Here is a 22,701-nt window from a genome sequence, read left to right as displayed (position 1 = left end):
ACTCCATCTGTGGGCCCTTTCTCCTTAGTTATTTAAGAATTGTATTATTTGCTGAAGAAATTAGATTGTCCACCTTGTTCCATGGTTTGCATTTGATGACGGCAGTGGTAACATGTTTCTTTCCTCCTGGCATGTTTCAAAGAGAAAGCAATACACAGAGTGTTCAAAGAAAGAAGGGTTTGTAGATCATTTTTCTCACTGGCCTAGGATTCAGAACTGTGTTTAGCCTACAATTCATACATTATCACAGAAGGAAGTGACATCTAAGAATACATTTGGTTTATTTTAAAATGTAATGATTATGATTTCAGTATGTAAAAGCTGAGTAGTCACATTAGAAATCTTGATATTATAGTGTAGCACAATCCTTTCTAGCTAGCTATGTCTTTTTCTGGTTGTCTCTTATGGTTGAGGCTCTAGACTTGAACAATATTGAATAGCTTGCTTTCAGTTAAGGTCAGTGGAGGAGAAAGATATTTTGGGGGGGTACACCACTTTTTTTTCATTTGTTTCTTTATACTCATTACAGTCTTTTGTGTGTATGTATTGAGATAACTTGATTTTAGACAGCTTCCTACTTGTGAAACTTTGAAGTGGCAAAGTTGACATTTTGCTTTTAATTTACCCTCAGAAGACATGAAAGGATCCTAAACAAAATGATGTGTTGAAAGACCTAGGGTCTAATGCAATTAAATAATGAAACATTAAAGATAGTCCCAGCTTAAAAAATATAATTCTTAAAAGTGATTTCAGTTGGCTTTTATAAATACCAGGATACCAAGAAATTCTACAAAGACTAAAATTCCATCTTATCTTTATTAGTTTGACTTGTATGGTTATGATTTATAATTCTATAAACTTTTTTTGACTCAAAGGATATAACATTCTTGCTGAAAACATCTAGCTAGCATACTGTTTGCATCTACAAATGATCATAAAATCAGTTACTGTGTGTATTAGTTTAAAGGTACTTTCTTAATTTATATGTTTGAAATCTTTAGATGAAGTAGGTTTCCCTTTTGTAAGAATGGAGCACTCATGACTTAGTCTCTCCACAATGTTCCTGTCTCTTAAGACTACCGACTAGGAATTTGGCAAAGGCAAATACAGACACTCAGGCCATAGCATAGACACTATTGTGTAAGATTTTCTTTAAGAACTTTAGTTGACAAGGGAAGAGCTGAAAGGATATTTGTTTTATGTTAGAACTGTGTTAGACTGGTGGTACAATGGATATACACATCTGGATAAGAATAGCCAGAGGTCTCTGGTTACAAGATAAGGTGAGGTTCATCAGTTTTGAACATGAAAAAACTCATGGGAAGGAGAGTACAGGACCATGTGACCCCTTAGACACTACTGACACATTGTTAGCAGTAAGCTCTCTATTCTCTCAAACAGGAAGCAGTGACACCCAGTGTACTTACTTTCAAGAGCCATATCCACCAATTCCTAGGTCCTGCTTAGGTCCCAACTTGTCTAAGCACAGTGCTTCCTTCCAAACTGTAGAAAAGAACTAGAAGTGGTGAGGACCCCACTTCACACTTGAAGTCAGTCACCATACAGGAAGCATAGCCCCATTGAAAGAGGGAAATGGCAGAATTCCTCCTGCTTTATCTTTTAGAAAATAAGAGTTTTGCATAGGATCAATGTGCTAGCATAGGTTCAAGCAGATCGTTCACTTGTCAAGGCCACTTGGCTTAGGGAACCATTAGGGATGGGAACCTCAAGCCACGAAGAGACAACTTCTCCCCAGTTCTCACAGACTCCATGTGAGCTAGCAGTAGCCCTGGACAAACTAGAAAGTATTCACAGAGGTCCTGCCTGCGGGGTCAGATCAGTGTTAATAGCTTGGCTCCACAATTTTATTCACCTGGAGCACAGTTCTATACCTGAACTCTAGTAGGGACTTCTCAAGTGGACTTTTCTTTTTTCTGGTTCTGGGGCTTGAATTCAGGGCCTGGCCACTGTCCTTGAGCCTGTTCTGTGAGTAGGCATGTTTTGAAGGGTTTTCTCTGATAACCAAAGGATCATCACACAAGTTATACAACAAGCAATGTGAATGGGGGGGAGGGGACACACAAAACTACAACTTTTATGTTAGGAAACAAAGTAAATGGAGCAAGCTGGAAAAAACATTTTATATGTATCAAAATTACTGAATAATTATGCCCTATATGGAGAATTTGGTCATGATACCCATTATACTCACTGGAGAGTGGGCATAGTTTGAGGACAAAGTCATTTAAAAAGCATCATGAAAATGTGTATTGAGATTTGTAAAGACATTCCTATTCTTTGTTACTCCCACAACTATCCCATACTTGGAACTTTATCAGATTAAATTAATTCAAAGGGGGGGGGGAGTTGTCTGTATAATGTTGTTTTATGCAATGTTACCTGGAGTGTTAGATTGATAAGATGAGCTCAATGAGTTATCATGCATTAGTATAGTAGGGTGTAAATGTAAGTTTCAGATACAGAAATATTCTCTATAGGATACTACTAGGGAAATGGGATGTCCCAAAAAGTCAGATATGGAAAGTATGCCCCATTGTTTTATAATCAAGTAACATATATAAATCATACAGTGTTTCTGAAGTAATCTTAAACAAATTGGCAAGGAAAACCATGTTTAATACAGAGTAATATATGTTTAATACAGAGTAATACAGAGTAATACTTTTTAAACCCAAGTGTTCATCAGAGTTACATAGGGCATACCTCCCTCTTTCAAAATTCTGACTTAGTAGGTAAGGATGGGTCTAGAGAATTGGTGTTACTAATGCATTTCCAGGAGCTACCATTGCTGCTGGCCCTAATACCTTCCTTTGAAAGCCTCTAGTATTATGGTTTAGATCTTACATGTCTCTCAAAGGCCTGCCTACTGAAGGTTTGATGTCAGCATGTGGCTACTTTTGGGAGGTGGTGGGATGTTTATGAATTGGGGCTTAATGGAAGGAAGGTCACTAAAGCACAGCTAAAGACATAGCCACTAAACTGGAAAGACAGCCAACCATATGGGAAAAGATTTTCACCAGCAAAGCAACAGACAAAGGCCTACTATCCATCATCTACAGAGAACTCAAGAAACTAAGCCCCTCCAAACCCAGTAAACCAATTAGGAGCTAAAGAGAGACTTCACAGGAGAAGAAATAAAAAATGGCAAAGAAACATATGAGAAATGTTTAACATTCCTGGTAGTAAAGGAAATGCAAATAAAAACAACCCTGAGATACCACCTCACTCCAGTTAGAATGGCCTATACTCTGAACTCAGGCAACAACAAATGCTGGAGTGGATGTGGAGAGAGAGGAACCCTTTTTCCACGGTTGGTGGGAGTGTAAACTAGTACAACCACTCTGGAGAACAGTGTGGAGGTTCCTCAAAAAACTCAGCATAGACCTACTCTATGACCCAGCCATACCACTCCTAGGCATCTATCCAGAACAACAGGATCCAGGTTACCATAACGACACCTGTACATCCATGTTTATTGCTGCACAATTTACAATAGCCAAAATATGGAAACAACCCAGATGCCCCACTACAGATGAATGGATCTAAAAAATGTGGTACCTGTACACATAGTGATTAGAAATGATAAAATAATGGCATTCACAGGGAAATGGTCAGATCTTGAACAAATAATGTTGAGTGAGACAAACCTAGAACAGAGAGGGAACAAAGGTGCATGGTCTCCCTGATATGTGGTTGTTTGGGGGGGGGTGGAAGAACAGTAGAGATCATGTCTGTAAAATAATAAACTTCTTTTCAAATGTTTTTTTCACATGTTTTGGTCAGCGACTTTACATTATGTCTCTAAAACCAAACAATTACTGAATAAACATAAAACGGTCTAGGATAGACCTATCAGAGGATCACAATAGCTCAACAGCTGCATACATATGATTATATAAGATGAGGCTAAGCAAAATGAACTCCAACAGATGGAAACAGGAGGATTTTATTGTTGTCGTTATATTTAATGTACTAGGTGAATTTCCTTTGGTGTACCCCTTGTGGTCACTGTATATGATTCTGGTACACTGGATATTGTATATATGCTTATCTGAATTAGGGAAGGGAAAGAAAAATGAGGGAGGGTGTAACAAATATGACAAGAAATGTGCTCACTAACTTATTATGTAACTGTACCCCCTCTGTACATCACCTTGTCAATAAAATTTAATTAACCCCCCCCCACACACACAATGACAGCAACATTTGAGAAAGTGCTTTCTTGGCAATGAGCATGGGAAGATGGGTAAACTGAAATGGGCTTACCTAATTTTGTTTTTCAATCAAATCACGGTGTTAGGGTTTGGATCTGGAATTGTTCTCCAGAAGTCAAGTGCTAATAGTGTCTTTGCTGGCTGATAAGATCGAATCAAGAGGGTTCTGATTCCATCAATAGATTAATTTATTGTAGGTTCATTATCTAATGTGCTATTGAGACTGTGTTGAAGGGAAGGGGTTCTTAGAGGTCTGCCCTTGGGTAGTATATGTTGTTGTTTCTGGCCCTTGCTCCTCTCTCTCTTTCTCTCTCTCTCTCTCTCTCTCTCTCTCTCTCTCTCTCTCTCTCTCTCTTTCCCCCCCGCAACTCTCTCTCTTCCCTCTCTTACTTTCTCCCCATGAGTTGAGCAGCTTCATTCCACTACATTCTCCCACCATTACAGCAGGCCAAGAAATAATGGAGTTGAGCGATCAAAGACTAAAAAAATGAGCGAAAACAAACCTTTCTTGCTTTAAAATGTTTTTCTTAGGTATCTTATCGCAGCAGTGGAAAGCTGATTAATAGATGTAGTAAATACTTTTCATAACTGTGTTAGTGGCTCACACTTTATCCTAGCTACTCAGGAGATCTGAGGGTCATAGTTCTAAGTCAGCCCAAGCAGAAAACTCTGAGATTCTTATCTTTAATTAACCAAAAAAAAAAAAGAGTCAGAAATGAAAGTGTGGCTCAAGTGGGAGAGCTTCAGCCTTGAATGAGGTTAAAAAAAAAAAGCCAATTGAGAGCACAAGGACCCAAGTTCAAGCCCTAGTATAGGCACAAAACCAAACCAAAACAAAAAGCTTTTCCTAGCTGAAAGTGGTACTTCATTTGGCCACATCCCCTCCAACTTCATGTTATGGAAACAAGCGTTATATCACTGTTGTAATAACTTTCAACACACCATGTGAAACCATAGCTTTTTTTGTTGATGATCCTCTTGTATCCCCTTCCTGTGGTTGTACTCGCGCTATCACTGTATCTCATCTGAATACACTGGATACTGTATATACTGGTATTACAACTAGGGAAGTGAAAGGGAATATCAAAATTGAGAGACAAAGCATAAAAAGACAAACGACTCCAAAAGCAAGATGTGCAAAACCATTTGGTGTAAACCAACTGAACAACTCATGGGGGGGAGAGGGAAAGGGGAAGGGGGGAGGGGGGAATGAGGGAGGAGGTAACAAACAGTACAGGAAATGTACCCAAGGTCTGATGTATGAAACTGTAACCTCTCTGTACATCAATTTGACAATAAAATTTAACAACAACAACAACAAAATGGTACTTTACACCTGTAATCCCAGTACTTGGGAGGCTGAGGAAGGAGAATGTGAGTTTTAGGCTACCATGGACTATGTCAAGAGACCATGTGTATAAAACAAAACAAAATAAAAATCACTCTCTAAAGCCTGATTTCTCTGCCAAGAACAGAAAGCCTTTTTTTTTGGCTAAGGTGACAGACCCAGTCTGTAGTGATTGAACAAAAGGAAGCTAAGTAGGAACAGGATAGAAACCATGACCCTGGCTCTTTGCCAGCTACATAATCAAACCAGGCATCAGGTTTTCTTCTTGCCAGCTGAGCATACCAACAGAGTTGCAGCAGCACAGTTATTAAGATTCTCTCCAATGTAATTGTGGCACCCATTTCTACTTTGTTTGGTCTTTCAATAGGAGTTTGGATTCTAAAATATTCCTTATTAGACAATTTTCCTTAATGCCAAATTCTTTGTACAAAGTCTCAAGATTTCCAATGGTTATGGGCAAATGCTTTTCTTGTGGACACTGTTTGACGAATGTGCCCAATTAACTCCTATGCTCACAATTATTTCCACAAGATTCATCTTGGATTCTTATAAGTAAATACAAGGCTAATGAATTATGTATGTGGGGGGAACAGTTTTTCTCTCGGTCTCTCTCTCTCTCTTCTCTCTGTTTTATACCAACTATTCAGCAAAAATCATGGAAACTCAACCATCCTTCCATGTCTGTGTTATTGTAAAGTCCTTTTTTAGTATTGAGCTTAGGTTTTAAGAAAACAACCTAAAAACTAGGTACTAATAATAAATCCAATAAGGTGATGTGCCGAAATTGTGAAAAAAAAGATTGTCTTTGCTACCTCAAAGTGTACTCCCTAAAGGGAAGTTCTGACGTGATCTCAAGGCTGTCACATCTTTATCATTTGGAGCAGTGGCAGCTCATAGCCTGTCCCAGCCACAGCTCCCTTCTAAGAGGAAAAGCTCATAGTTGAGTGATCACAGTTAGACTTTTTGTCCCATTGTTACTATCCCATCACACATGTGCACAACAGGCTACTTAGTCAGTGACTTTGCTCAAAATGGTTCTCTGGAGGAGCGAAATGGTTTTCCACGTGGATAAAATATCATACCTGAAGGGGTAAGGTGTGGAGAGGATTAAAGGAAGGATAAACATGGGAAATTAAGAGTAAATCAACTTGGCCTAATTGTTAAGTATACTTGAATGGAGAAGAGAATGTTTGTTGAGCTCAGAGTTCAACCTTGCAATGCTCCCTGGGCAGACACAGGGAGCTTCATGAGCTGGGTAGTGATTCATCTGCTGCTCTTAGGAAAATCAACTTGGACATGCTGTGTGGCGAGGAGTGGCAAGAGCGAGGAGGGAGTGGAAATCTGGAGATGTGGGGCAAGATAATAAGAAAGCAATATCATTGGATTAAAAGGCGTAGAAGAAGGGCTAAGAGGTAAAACTTGACACATGAGTCACAGGGGTCATGGTAATACAAATGCGGTCTGGATTACTTTTGGAAGGGGTCTGCTTCTGTTTGGGGGACCCTGATTTTTTTTTTTTTTTAGAACAAGGACAATGCCAGAGAAAGGAAAAAAGGGAGTGGAGGAGGGGTGGGGGAAGATCATTTTAAAAATTATTTCGTGGTGCCTCAAAGAGTCAACTGATGAGTTAACACCGGGTTGCAACATGCCCTTTCTCGGTTGGGGATTTGTGATTTGTGTAATTTTTTAAATAGTTTTTCGTAAAAAAGAGAATTAAGCTATATGGTGGGCTATTCTCTTGGATTTTTACTTCATTGTGATGATTTTATAAACACAAGTTTCCAGGATATTAATAGTTTTTGCTCCCAAATTAGAAAAATCTAAGGCTTTCTGATTTAGTACACTGGATTTCTGATAAGACTTTTTTTTCCCCCAAACAAAGGCATTTGAAAGATCTCTGAAGGTGACTGTTGGGACAGTAATTTTGAGTGAATTTCACATTTTAATTACTGTTTTATTTAATTGTGAGTGGATACTGTGGGAAAAAGGCATCAACAAAAGAAATAATTGTTCAAAGAATTACATCTGCACTGCATTTTCTGTCAGAAATTTCTCATTAAAAATGTGTTTCTTAAGAGTAACTCAAAACAGCTGATGAAGAGAGGATGGAAAGTTCCAAATCCCAGTGCAAATTGGGATTCATTAAAGATCATTTGCCAGAGACTTGCCAGAGATTGGGCAGCTGGGTATTGGTGGCTGATGCTTGTAATTCTAACTTTGCAGGAAACTGAGACCTTGAAGATCACAGGTTGAAGTCAGTATGGCCAGGAAAGTCTATGAGACTTTTATCTCCAAGTAACCAGCAAAAATGCTGCAAGTGGAGCTGTGGCTCAAATGTTGGAGCACCAGCCTTGAGTGGAAAAGCTAAGAGACAGTGAGTGCCCAGGTCTTGAGTTCAAGTCCCAGTACTGGTACACACAGATACACACACAGACACAGTCACACACACAGAGTGGTCAAAGAAGAAATAATCCATAGAGAGCTCTTCAGAAGAGATGAATATTCTAAACACCATCCTGGGACACCTGAGTCAAAGACTGATGTGTGCAAAATAGCAGCTCCTGAGATTATTCCGAAACATCATCTAGTTTTATGTGAAACCATAAAGATAGGGATGGCCTGACAGGCCACTAGGGTAAATACTACAAAAGAATAAGTCCGTAGAAAAAAATCAGGCCTATCTATGACCCAGCCATTCCCCTCTGGGCATTTAACCAAAAAGAAATGAAATCACTACCTCATAAAGATATCTGCCTCCCATACTCATTGCTGCATTGTTCCCAACCTTGTAGCCAAGGATTAGCAAACCACCCAAGTGCTAGTTAGTAGACTAACTAGCAGTAGGGAAAGGAAACCAGGGTACATAGATACAAAGGAATACTATTCAGTCTTAAGAGGAGATGAGATCTCACTCTCTGCTACCACATGGATGAGTGGAAGAACATTGCCCTAAGAGCAGCAAGCTAATCACCCACCAAAACAAAAATATGTCACCATCTCACTTACATACAGAATAAAATAAAGCCAAATACACAGAGATAGAAAATAGAATGCCGGTTGCCAAAGAGAAGAGAGAAAAGGGCGAAAGGGGGAGATGAGGAAGATGTAGGTCAGAGGTTACAAAAATAGCAGATTTGAAGGAGGAATGTGCCTAGAGATAGATATAAAGTCCAACATGATTTGGACCAGTAATAAAATTGTACTGCATTTAGGATTCATGCTAAATGAGATTTTAGTTACTCTTGCCACAAAATCAAAACCCAAAATAAAAAAGATAATGAGTTGGTGGATATGTTGTAGAGCTGACTCCATCTTGATTAGGGAAACATGGTAGGAAATGTTGCGGGGAATAGAGCTGACACCATCTTGATTATTAGGTCAACCTGACCCCCAAATTCTGCTTCTGTAAATGGCTTGCTTGGTTGTTGCTTGCTCCATCCTCTGTGTCAACCTCCTACATCTGTGCAACGCTTGCTCATTGTTGCATGCTCTACCCCCTGCATTAAGCCCCCATATCTGTGCTACGCTTTTACCTTTATAAACTCTGCTAACTGAAGGGTCAGGGCTCTCATTCCTAATCCACTGTGTCAGTGACGGCTGTGAGTCTAAGCTCGAGCTTGCAATAAAGACTCTCATACGTTTGCATCGGAATTGACTCCTTGGTTGTCTTTGGGGACTCCAAATCTGGGCATAACAGATGATTTTTTTTTTCCTACACAATAGCTGCTTTTTTTTTTAACTGCCTGTGTTGTGAAATTATTGATACAATTTATTTAAATAATGATGACCAGTCTCAAATGATATCTGGACTAAAAAAGACCATAGAAAATTATCTCTTTGAAGCTGGTATTGTTGGTGAAAGGGAAATAATAGATGGAGGTGAGAATAAAGATGAGGTTAAAAACTCAGATTGGACTAACTAGTCGACTCTGAAAGAGGAAACTGCTGCTACCCCATCTAAGAATTTTTTGACACTCATTATATATGACCTGGAATAGTGTGTCTTGAAGATATGCACAGAATGTTGAGGGGACAAGAAACATATCAAAATAATGTCCATAATCACAATAACAGAATAATTATCAGCAACTCTGAGCATCAACATTGCTTATTTAATAATATCCTTGTTAAATCATCCTTTTTTCTTTTTAAAGCATTTGCTAGCTGGTATCAGAAAAGCCAAATCTTGCTGGCTTAACCAAACATGGGGGTCATTTATATTGTGTTACCAAAACCCAGGAATTTGTTGCCCTGGTTAGGGCAACCATGTGGAGCCCATTTTCCTATGCAAATCATCTCTAAATGTCAGATGGGGTGACTCTGTAGTAGGCTCCAGAGGGCTCTGAGGACTTTATGGAAATGAGAAATGAATCAAATGAGGCTGAACCATGCTACTAAGAAAGAACTCCATGTAGTTGGGGAGGGCAGAATTCTGTGGTGAGCATCACTTCCTCTTCACTGAGAAACATTGCCCAGTGTGGCTGAAGGGTGTGGGTTTTACTCTGGTTTGATCTGGATTCCTCTTCCCGCAGCTTCAGTTGACTTCCCTCTGCATCTGACGCTGGTCCTTAAACCCTCTCTGCCTGCTCAGAAACCAGTCACTTCCTTTTTTCAGGGTCTTTGTGACTTCTTTTTTGTGGGTTATTCTCAGGGTCTAAAGATGTGATTGCTCAAATCTCACTTTAGATATAGCTTATATCAATTGGATATTTATAGATGTTTTACTTCCCTCTAAAAACACTCCAAGTATCTCCCTGCTTGCTTGAAATCTATAGCTGAGTTCCTTTCCTGAGTGATAACAATGACAATTTCAGCAACAGTAATAACATACCATTGTTGTTGTTGTTATGATTATTGTTGTTGTCCCTTTTGTTATTACTACTATAACTTCACTTGTGGAAGATATTGTGGAAATGCCTCTAAGTAATCGATGTAATCTTTGCCCTGGCTGTGGAAACTGAGGCACACAGAGGTACTGAGTGGTATGTGATAGCTGCTATACCATGCAGAAACTTCATCTTTACTCATGGACATGGCCAGGACTCAGGGAAGGCTGTTGACCATGCTTGAGGGTCTCAGAATCCCACTCGGCAATGCCTAAGTCTAGTGACAGTTGGTAACACTGATCAAGATGCATTGTATTCATCTACTGCTTTGCATAATGACCTAAAGATAATAAAGTATTTTTTGAAAAGATAGAGGATATGGATGGTCACACAGAGGGTTTGTAGTCCATACCTAGAAGTAGTATATGTCTTCTGCCTAAATTCCATTGGACTCTAAATCAATTATATGGCCCCACTGAAATGCAAAAGGGCTTAAAAAACGTGGTCTCATATATCCAGGAAGAAATAATTTTTTGAGCATTACCTAGTCTCTGCCACGTAGACATTAAGTGATTTGTCATTAAATAAATAGATGTACATCAGGTCTAGGACTCAAGTTGATGTTTATTAGACTTCAAGGTCAAGCTGTTAACCTCATGTGTTTGGTTTTAGTTTTTTAAAATACTAGATTGGAAGCACACTTCATTGTCTAGCAGATTTGCTGCCTGATGGAGAGAGCTGGGCTGAAAATGTCTTCTTGCAAGAGACAGAAAAATAGTCTGTGTGATATGTCTCCTATGAAGCCATGGGACTTTGCTATTTGTGGCAGGAGCCAGGATGCCATTTCTGCTAAGCCATTCCCTGTTGGATGTTGTGGGCACACATTGGACTAAGAAGTTTAGATCTGACTCTGTGGCCATCTTGCTTATAGATCACTTAGCTGAATTTTCTTTCTTTTTCCAGTCCTGGGCTTCTTTTACTCAAGGCTAGCACTCTACTTCTTGAGCCACAGTGCCACTTTTTTCTATTTATGAGGTACTGAGGAATTGAACCCAGGGCTTAAGGCATGCTAAGCAAGCACTCTGCCACTAAGCCACATTCCCAGCCCTGCTGAATTCTTTAAATGGCAAGTGACTGTGGTCTCCCTTTGCCATACAAAGAGGGCTTGACAACAACGAAAAGGGCATAACTTTGTTCTACAAGTTCCAATGTCTAAAGAAATGCACTTTACAGTTTTCTTTAACAATAGCTGTCCTATTTCATTAACTTTGATCCACACATTTTTTTTTATATGTCATCATCTTTGAAGCTAGCATCATACTGATCACATTTGGGAATTGCTCTTGGCTTTAGTTACTTAACACTAACACATTTGGCATTGCTTGTGCATGTGTGAATTTGGCCTCAGGTATTTATATTGTCCTTCTGTTGAGTTATCTCCTAGGTTGAGTTTATTTGCTATTGGAAGTGTTTTTAAAATGTGTTGAGTTTCAGCAGCAAAAGGGAAAGTTATAGTGAACAGAAAGGATCAGAAGCAGAGCTGTAGGTTGTAACATGATATCAGTAAATCAAACTTTCCATTCTTCCTGCTTAGCAAATCAAGTTAAAGAAGCAATATTGGACAGGTTTAGAGAAGTAGATTAGTGCAAGTGTCTGAAACTGCAATGCATTTTGTTACTGAGTCATGTTTAAGACATGCCAAGCAAGACTGAACTCACACTGAACTTTTCAGAATGGATGGAGACGTGGAAGAACACTTAGGCCAAAGAGTGGGAATATTGTAAGAAATATTTCACCACTAACAAAGAAGACAGTGGTGTTGAGAGAAATTAATTTAAAAGGCAATCTGAAAGAGAAGATATCTTCAGGAATTTCTTGATCTGCTTTGCTTCCCTTTTTACATATGTACAGTAGTGATAAGTAATAAAAATATATGTCCCAAGAAGATTCAAAGAGATTTTTCAGCAAGTATAAAATAAAAATTCAAAGTGATGAGGAAGCATTGTTTCATAGATTAATTAGAGACATCTTCCTGAGTGGTACACAAATTAATGATGCATTTTACAACCAATGGCATCCTTGTATCAGTGAAATAGCTAATTTCTCAATTGAGCTGCCATTCCTTTGGGTATTAGAAATTAAATTTTAGTTAGCTCAGCAGTCCTTTTCCTCATGATTACATTCATTTCCAGAAATGTTCTAGATGGCCACCATTTGGACAGGGGACATTGGTTTCGTTGAACATCAACTTTTTTTTTTTTTTTTTTTGCCAGTCCTGGGCCTTCAACTCAGGGTCTGAGCACTGCCCCTGGCTTCTCTTTGCTCAAGGCTAGCACTCTGCCACTTGAGCCACAGCACTACTTCTGGCCGTTTTCTATATATGTGGCGCTGGGAAATCGAACCCAGGGCTTCATGTATACGAGTGAAGCACTCTTGCCACTAGGCCATATTCCCAGCCTTCAACTATTTTTTTTTAACCAGTCTTGGTGCTTGAACTCAGGGCCTGGGCACTATCTTTGTACTTTTGTGCTCATGGTTTGCACTTTATCACTTGAGCCACAGCTCTACTTCCATCCCTTTGGTGGTTAATTGGAGATAAAAGTCTCAGGAATTTTCCTGTCTGAGTTGGCTTTGAATCTCAGTCCTCAGATCTCAGCCTCCTGAGAAGCTAGAATTACAGGTGTGAGCCACCTGTGCTGATTTTGTTCAACTTGTAAAAAATCTGATCCTAGATGTCCAGCTATGCAAGGTGGCACATTGCTAGGGCCATTCAGAGCCACTGACTCTTTCTGCTATTTCTGTTTCTCTCTTGGATGAGTCTCTAAGACGCAGGTGCTCTTTGAGTTGCTAAGGTTCTTGTACCTTAGTGTGTTTTGATGAGCATGAGGACTTTGTGCTCTTACCCATGCTGCTGAATGTCTTCCCAATAGACTCTCAGGCACGAAAGAGGCCAACTTCTCTTCTGCATCATTTTGGGATAGAAAAGCCTCTGAGTTGCTTATATTGGCTGCGCCATCTTTTCTATGCCATCATTTCTACTCTGGCATCTCACAGCATCCATTGCTCTACCTGGGACAGGGATTAAAATACCTTTAAGACTTTGTGGGGTTTGTGTCCTTTGTCCTCCCACTCCTTCATGGTCAAGAGAATGGATAAGATGCAGGATCTGTAGCTGAGGATCCATATACATCCATTATCTCCTAGCTTTCTATTCCTCTTCCTCTCTCTCTCTTCATCTCACTATGTAGCCCAGACTGACGACAAACTTGTAATATTCTTGCCTAAGCCTCCTGAGTGCTGGGATTGTAGGGGTGTACCATCTCTCCTGGCTTTCTCCTAGAGATCTAGCTTTCTTTCCAGATCTTCCTTTTGTTTTAGTCAGGGCAATGTTTTCTCATCTGCATGGCCATTAAACCAATATATTATACCAGGCCCCAGATTCTTCTACTATTAGTGGCCTTGGGCTTTATACACCAGGCCAAGAGAAGGCTTTTAGGGTTTTTTTTTTTTCTACTTTCAATACCAGTTTCTTCTAATACACAGCTGCTTGAACCAAAGAAAGTTCCTGGTGTTTGCACCAGGTCTTTTGACCCATCAGAGAGCTGCATTGATTAATGTTTCAGAATACCATGTGCATGGACATTGTCCCTGCACCTACACGCTTACCTTGATCTCAGCATCTGGTTTTCTGTTCTCTGTCTTAGTGACTTGGTGCTTCATGTCAAATATCTCTGTTATGTCCTCCATTTTTCCTTCCATCACTTCAGAAAATGGAGTGAAGAGCCATTATCTTCTTCTTCCTCTTCCTATTTTTTTTATGCTACAAAGTATAACTTTTGTCTGCTTATAGAAAATTGGTCACATACCGACAAGTAGAAGAAATGAACAAAAATAATCACTGCCTGGTTGCTGACATTTATTTTTCCTTCTAGTTGTTTTTTTTTCTGATTACTTAGATCATGCATATATTTTACATAGTTAACATTGCATTAGACACAAACCTGTGTCTCCTGCTTTGTTACTACAACACGTGACTGCATATTTTGCTTTATTGTTATAAAGTCTCCAGACACATTACTCAAATGATGTATTTGAGTTGGTGCCATCATTTCCCTAGTGCTGAGTGTATTTGGCTGATTCTTACTATTGTTAAAATGTAGAAATAATAGCACTGTGGTTGATATCTTTGCAACAGGTAAGTTCTCCTATGTGTTTCTGTTTCCTATTGTTGGGAATTACTAGAAAGACTACCATTTCTTGAAAACAAGATATTTCCTTACACTTCATAAAGAATCTTCTCTCTAATTATGGGTATGCTTTGTACTCTATGTACTAGACTGTACTTGTTTCTAGTGGGAGAAGAAATTTAGTGGTTATATAGAACATTGTGCATTTCCGTAAAAGAAAAATTGCTAATACAAAAAAAAAAACCCAACAACAACTGTAAAGCTCAAGATTTTCCCGAGGCTTTCCCCATTCTTCTGTAGCTATGGTAATACACATCTGAAGGCAGTTTATTCTCTTTGACAGAAAGTGCTCCACAGCTGCTTGCCTTATCCTCCAACATGGGGGGATATTGTTGGCTTTTTCTGGTCTTATTAAAATAAACTACCATGTATCCATAGGAGAAGACACAGTGGGCCCACACATACTCAGTGTGACTTGAGTATTAGCCTTTAATCTGGTTGAAAAGCTATGGTAATAGAAATAGAGGACTACATTGAACATAAAAGTGATGAAAAGATTGTGTGGTGGGTTTTGTTTTACACAAACACCCAAAGTCAGTGAATGTATTGGGAGCATTTTCATCTCTAGGCAGCTACTTATTGAACACAGTGTCAACCCTTAAGATGTTTGATACTGTGTCAGAATCTCTCACATTCTTCTGCTGAGCTTCAAGGAACTAGTGTTAGTTGTTTGAGGAAGAATTGTATTTTCTGAGACTTTCAGTAGTAGTCAGAATGAAAGCTGAGTGGACTGTGTGGTGGTGGGCAGATGAACAATACTAAAGTAGGATAGAATGCCAATGTACAATCCTGAAATAATGAAACGGATTACCTAGTATTTGTAGTAAATAACATACTACTAATAGGTGTACTACTAATAAAAATTCCCTAGAGTGAATTGGATGCTTCGTACTGACCAGGTCAGGTCCATATTTTTCTTACCTTTCTTCTGGAGTTTTTGTGGAAAGTAAATGAGAAAATAGATGTAAGCAATGTTACATTTTTTTTTCAAATTTTTATTATCAAACTGATGTACAGAGAGGTTACAGTTTCATACGTTAGGCATTGGATACATTTCTTGTCCTGTTTGTTACCTTGTCCCTCATACCCCCCTCCCGCCCCCCCCCTTTCCCTTCCCCCCCCCCCCCGGACATGTTCAGTTCACTTACACCAAACAGTTTTGCAAGTATTGCTTTTGTAGTTGTTTCTCTTTTTTTACCCTGTGTCTCTCAAATTTGGTATTCCCTTTGAATTTCCTACTTCCAATACCAGTAAACACGGTTTCCAATATACTCAAATAAGATTACAGAGATAGTGTAGGTACAACCACAGGAATGTGATACAAGAATATCATCAATAATAAAAGCTACAGATACACATAGGAGGTTGAAAGTAGTTACAACTGTGATATAACAATTGTTTCCATAACATGGAGTTCATTTCACTTAGCATCATCTTATGTGTTCCTAAGGGTATAGCTATTGGGCCTTGTAATGCTCTGCTATGACTTGCCTAAACCTGTACTAATTATTCCCTATAAGGGAGACCATAGAGTCCATGTTTTTTATAATCCTCTGAATTTCTCCATGCAGACTATTATCTCCATGTTGGAGATGAGGAAACCAAGGCCCAGAGAGATTAAGTAGGTCATCTAAGTGAGCTGAAATAGAGATGTTATCAAGATAGAGCTTAAGCAGCAGATGGTACTATTTTTCAGTCTGCTTGTTGGGTGCTTTGCCTCAGCTTATATCTTTAAAAGCTGAACTCCATGGCTAAAGGGCTTGACTTATATCAGAGCTCATGATAAAAAAAGGGCCAGATTATTTTCCAGAATCTAGAGAGTGCTTCAAGTGGCAGAGGATGAAGGTTCTATCTATCCATCTATCTATCTTATCTATCTACCAAAGTCAGTATCAAAGAACCCAGATCATTAATTAGGACCATGATACAGAGCAAGTAACCCAATTTCTTACCTTCCATTAGGCATGATGAACATAAACTATTTTTTGTGTGTATGTATGGTAAATAAGGTTTATTACTAGCATTATTGCCTATAGTCTAGAAAAGGCAAGTTTATTTTGCCTTTGAAAACAGGATACTTCTCTTAAAAGTGATAAAAAAATTCCATACACATAACACACATGCAGACTACAGGCAGCACTGTTTTTGTCACATAATTACAGAAATTCTTTAGGACCCCAGAGTACAGGGCAAGCAAAAGAAATATAATCCTAAGCCACTTGAACAATATGATTTGATGAACCTTTTTAGTGTAGAGTTAGGAAACAGAGACAAAAAAAAATACACACTGCAGTTGTGAACAAACATACTGATCATCTGACTCTTCCTAGAAACAGGCAAGGATGATGGTGAACTCCTAACACATGCACACATCTCACACTTCCATTTCCTTCTACTGCTTCCATCAGGCACTAAATCCTAATGAAGGCCTCATCTACCAGGCTGCAGTTTAAGTGACTGCTAAAACAAGCCTGGATACTCATTTGTATGAATGAATCGCTCAGGCCTTTATTTGTGCTTGTTAACATACTCAATGATTCCTAGATCATCTTCCAAGTGTTTGCTAAAATGAATCACCGATATATTAGAGGGTATTTTTTAACTTGTGGACTATATGTGTAGCTGAGGACAGGGAAAGAGTCTGGGTCAATCAATACCTTGACCTGGTACATCAGTAGCTCTATAAAGCAGATAATGGAGAACCTTGTAGAATAAGTTTCTCCATAAGCATGTATGTAAGGTTTGACAATTACAACACTTTCCACAAGTTCTATACTAGTTTTATTTCTAATCTCAACTGAGTTGTTTATGTGATGAGAACTCATTGAGGCCTCTTAACTTCTCAACATTCTCATGTGCTTGGAAACACTGACTTTTTTTTTTTTTTTTGGCCAGTTGGGCCTTGGACTCAGGGCCTGAGCACTGTCCCTGGCTTCCTTTTGCTCAAGGCGAGCACTCTGCCACTTGAGCCACAGTGCCACTTCTGGCCGTTTTCTGTATATGTGGTGCTGGGGAATCGAACCCAGGGCCTCATGTATACGAGGCAAGCTCTCTTGCCACTAGGCCATATCCCCAGCCCCATGACTTTTAATTCTGGAAGGAATAGTTCCTATGTCCCTATCTTTATTCTACCGAGAAAGAGCTTAAAGCCACTGCCACCTTTGGGGGTTTCCCGCTTCAGGGTAGAAATACGGTCCTGGAGGTTTTGTATACCTCCATCCCAGGTCTGAGAAAGTTTGCAGCAATGTCTTAGAAGGCACCTAGAGTTGCTTTGTGTTATTTTTAACATCAACTCCAATTGCTTTTCCCTTCAGATAGTTTAAAATGTGGTTTATTTCTGAATTGAGAGGGAATTCTTTAGAAATCAAGACTTGTTTCCACCGAGTTCTGACCTGTGGCACTGTATTGAATCGTTCCAAATTCATTTTCTTACCTCCTACTCTTTCATATAGATTATTGTGAGGGCTTAAATGAGCAAAGTATATAAAATTTGTAGAATAATAATTCCATAGAGTAAGCACTCTATAAACATTGCCTAGGGTTCTCTTTCTTCTCAGATGCTCTCTGCCCTTGCTCCTTCCTAGAATGGTATATGGTTGCATGACCTTTCTGAGCCTTAATTTCCTCATCTGAGAAAATACAGATTGCATTTTCCTATATATTAACCACACAGGGCTTTAGTGGGGATCAAATGAAGTAATCCATCGACAGCAACTTATAGAGCACCTGGCACAGAGCAGGCAGTCAATAATTTGTAGCTGGGATTAGTTTAAAACCTGCTAATGTGCTTTAAGTCAGTTGTTGAATTGGCTAGGCTGTCTAAAGGAATGGATCACATATACCTGATTAATTTTCAGTCTTGCTGAATTTATTTTTCTCCTAGATTTATTGAACTATAATTGACATATAAAGGTTGTATATATTTTATGTGTGCAATGTGATATTTGATATGTGCATGTGTTCTAAAGTCATTACTACAATAAACAAATTAACATAGTAACAAATTAACAATTAGCAAAATTAACATATCACCTTATGTATTACCTATTTTGGGGTGGAGGTAAGAACACTTAAAACCCACCCTTTCAGCAAATTTCAGGTTGTTTATAATGAATTACTTGATAAAGTACTTTATAATTCATTACAGATATTGACTACATGTAAAGTCTCCAGAACATACTCATAACTGAAGTGTTATATCTTTTGAGCTATTTTTCCCTTCTTCCCTTCTTCCATACTCTTGATAAACAGCTTGCTATTTTCTGTTTCTATGAATTCAATTTCTTTTTTATTATTTATCTATTTTTAATGTTTTGAATGAGAATTTCTCTAGAGTTTATGAATAAGTGAGATTATGTGGTATTTGTCCTGTGTGTCTGAGCAAAATGTCCATCAATGTTGTTGCTGGTGACAGAATCTCATCTTTTTGATCAGCGCTGGTGAATTTAGATAAAGGGAAGGATTTACCTACAAGAAGCATAACATTTAGACTTTATGGTTGATATATTAATATCAACCTCATAACTTCTGATTTCTATATTTTTCCTCATCTTTTCTCTATATTTCTCCCTTCCATTTCACTTAGGTTTTATTATTTTCTCTTAATGACAACACCAAAGTGTCTTTTTCTTATGGTTCAGTACAAGGAATAATTTGTGCCACTGATGTGCAGTTGAAATAACTGTCATTAGGCCATGTGGTCTCTTGGTTGTGAATGTGATGGACTGGTTCTTCTGGCCTCTGGTAGCATTTGACATTCTAGACTCTTCTCTGGGTCTTAGCAATACCGTTTTCTCTTGTCTTCCTGTCTTTCCTCTCTGTAAAAATAAAACAAACAAAAAAGTCAAACCAAAACAACAATAAGGAAACACACAAAGAAGGGGCTCTTTCTCTTTTTCTCTGCATTGCTTAAGTGTTGAAGTTCTCTGGAATTTCATGTGAGATTGTTTTCTTTCTACTCTTCTACACTTTTTTCTGGAAAATTTTCACTTCCTTGATGGCCTCCACTTTATTATAGTAAGTTTTAAATCTATGTGTCTAACTTAAGATGGTTCAGTGATAGCTGATGGTTAGAGCTTAGCTTGAGTATGCCAGCAGTCATGTATTGTCAAAGTCAATATGGAGGGAATTAAACCCACCTTCATTTCTCTGACCCTCTAACTCAGATCCTGAACCTTCACAAACTGGTTCTATAATTATGATCCTTAACCACTGTGCAACCACAAGTGCCAAAATAATGGGTCCAGTTAGCATGGAACAAATGATTATGTATTTTACTTTTTCCAAGTAAAATCTCTATCAGTCTCCAATATCACCTTAAAAAAAAAAAAAGACTGGTTTAACCCATCATTCCCTTTTCTGAACCTGTCTGTGCTCTCTGTTACAGAACTTACTTTAGTCTACTATTAGGCTTCATTTATAACTTTTTTTCCTTCTAGACTAAAGACCAGTAAGAGTTTTTGGTAATGGGCCAGGAAGTAAATATTTTAGGCTTTGTAGGCCATTTGGTCTCTGTTACAGCTGCTCAATTCTGCGGTTGTAGCATGAAATCAACCATAGACAAAACAAATGAATGTGTGTGGCTGTGTTCCAATAAAACTTTATTTACTGACAGTGATGGTGAGCTGGACCACAAGCCTGGGGCTTGTTGACCCCTGTTTGGGGACTATGGAAATTCCTTAGAGTGACTTAATAAAAATTTAGAGCACAGTAGGCCTTCTACCTGCTAGATGGTATAAGAGACTTAGCACTTGACCTTAGCAACTGAGCACGGAAGCCAAGCACACATGTCATGATCGAGGTGTAGTTCATCAGCCAGAGTTCTGGAATGCAGTGGTACAACTTGATCACTATATAGCAGAAATGTATGTCTTACACTTCCAGACCTTGGAGTCTGAAGTCGAGCTGTTTAAAATGGATCCTTCTGAGGCTAATCCTTCTACTCCGTGCCCCTCTTCCAGCTTCTGGTAGTTTGCTGGACATCTTTGGCAGTTCTTGACTTGTACATGCAGCACTCCAACCCTCCACATTCAGATGGCCTTCTCCTTGTGCCCTCCTTCTGTGCATCCTTCTCTCTGGGGACAAATTTCTTTCTCTTTTTGTGTCAGTCCTGGGGTTTGAACTGAGTTTGGGACTGTCCCTGAGTTCTTTTCTTTGCTCTTCTCTTCTTTCCTTGTCCTCAAGGCTACTATTCTTGAGCCACAGGGCTACTTCTGGCTTTTTTAGTGGGTAATTGGAGTGTCATGGACCTTCCTGCTCCAGCTGGCTTAGAACCATGACTTTCAGAAGGAAGCCTCCTGAGTAGCTAGCATTACAGGAGTGATTCACTAGCACCCAGAAATTTCTGCATTAGATCAGGGCCAACTCTAATGACCTTGTTTTAAGATCTGTAAAGAGTCTGCTTCTAAGTAAGGTCACATCTATGAGGGGCTACTGATTCAAACTATCATCTTTGGGGGATACAATTTGACAAATAACAAGACATGTATGTGTATTTACCAAGAATAAGCCAAGGGCTTAGAGGTGAGTGCAATTCATCCTGCCAGATGGTAGAGGAAAAAGAAAGAAATAGCACAGAAACCAACACCACATTCATCCAGGCTGGATGACTAATACCTTGCTAGGATAGAGAAACAGCAAAGGGAATTCCAGGCTGAGTGAGCAGCCTGAGCCAATGTGCAGAAGGGCAGAATCATAGGTAGAAAGTGTTTATTCGATAATTAGCCGGGAAGAAGGAAGCTCAGACGGTGGTTAGAAGATGGTCAGGTCAAGACTACAAGTGTTCACCCAGAGTTGCCTAGGCAATGTTTGCTGAAGGAGTAAAGAACTGGAGCTGCAAAGAATGGATTATAGAGAAGTCCGCGTGGTTCCCCGCCCTAGGGGTGTGTGTGTGTGTGTTTCCCTCCTGCACACCTTGGTCGGTTCCCGCCTCTTGGCTTCCCCCCAGGACCTTTTACTCTGCTCCTTTTGAAGATCAAGAAGTGGACACATCGTGAAGCTGGCTGCTGGGGGACGGACGATGGCTGGCTCGGTTGGGGCAGTCGCCAGGGATGGCGGAACGTGAGGATGGAGCGGGTGTCCGGGGCTGCTCCCTTGGACGCTGAGTTCTGTGGCTGTCAGGCCTCTCTGAGGTGGGAGCTGCCGGGCAGCCCCGGATCATGGAAGAGAAAGTGCTAGGGGTTTATGATTTGATTCGAACTGTCCGGGATCCAGAAAAACCCAACACTTTGGAAGAACTGGGAGTGGTAACGGAGAGTTGTGCGGAAGTTCAGAAGATAAATGAAGACTATCTGATTATTATCAGGTTCACAACAGTACCTCATTGCTCTTTGGCAACTCTTATTGGGTTGTGCTTAAGAGTAAAACTTCAGCGGTATTTGCCATTTAAACACAAGTTGGAAATCTATATTTCTGAAGAAACCCACTCCACAGAGGAAGCCACCAACAAGCAGGTAAACGACAAAGAGCGGGTGGCAGCTGCAATGGAGAACTCCAACTTACCGGAAATTGTGGAACAATGTGTCCTTGAGCCTGACTGCTTCAAGAACCATTGAGCTGTAATTGTTATATTTGTTTTACCTTAGCAAAATGTAAAAGACTCATGTTTAATACATAGGTGATTTGTTTTTGGTTTTTTTTTTTTGGCCAATCCTGGGCCTTCAACTCAGGGCCTGAGCACTGTCCCTGGCTTCTCTTTGCTCAAGGCTAGCACTCTGCCACTTGAGCCACAGTGCCACTTCTGGCCGTTTTCTATATATGTGGTGCTGGGGAATCGAACCCAAGGCTTCATGTATACAAGGCAAGCACTCTTGCCACTAGGCCATATTCCCTCAATACATTTTATAAAGTTTTAATTATAAGGTAGGACCTAATTTGTGTAGTAAATACCATCCTCAGGATTTGTAACACTGAATTAACCAGACAGAAATCTATTTTCTAGTTACTGTGTATAAGATGTGCTACTATTTTTCTGATACCCATTCTGATACAGCTACTTTTCATGTCAAATATTGCCATGTCTTCAAATGTATTCAACTTAAATCAGT

At 39.4% G+C, this 22,701-nt stretch overlaps 1 pseudogene; it reads left to right on the top strand.

Annotated features, from left to right (window-relative positions):
* Positions 1-15,144: 15,144 nt before the first annotated feature.
* LOC125343117 lies at positions 15,145-22,226 on the top strand (annotated as a pseudogene).
* Positions 22,227-22,701: the final 475 nt, after the last annotated feature.

Source organism: Perognathus longimembris, chromosome 2, assembly GCF_023159225.1.
Source record: "Perognathus longimembris pacificus isolate PPM17 chromosome 2, ASM2315922v1, whole genome shotgun sequence".
Taxonomy (NCBI): Eukaryota; Metazoa; Chordata; class Mammalia; order Rodentia; family Heteromyidae; genus Perognathus; species Perognathus longimembris.
This window is presented reverse-complemented; position numbering and strand designations above follow the sequence as displayed.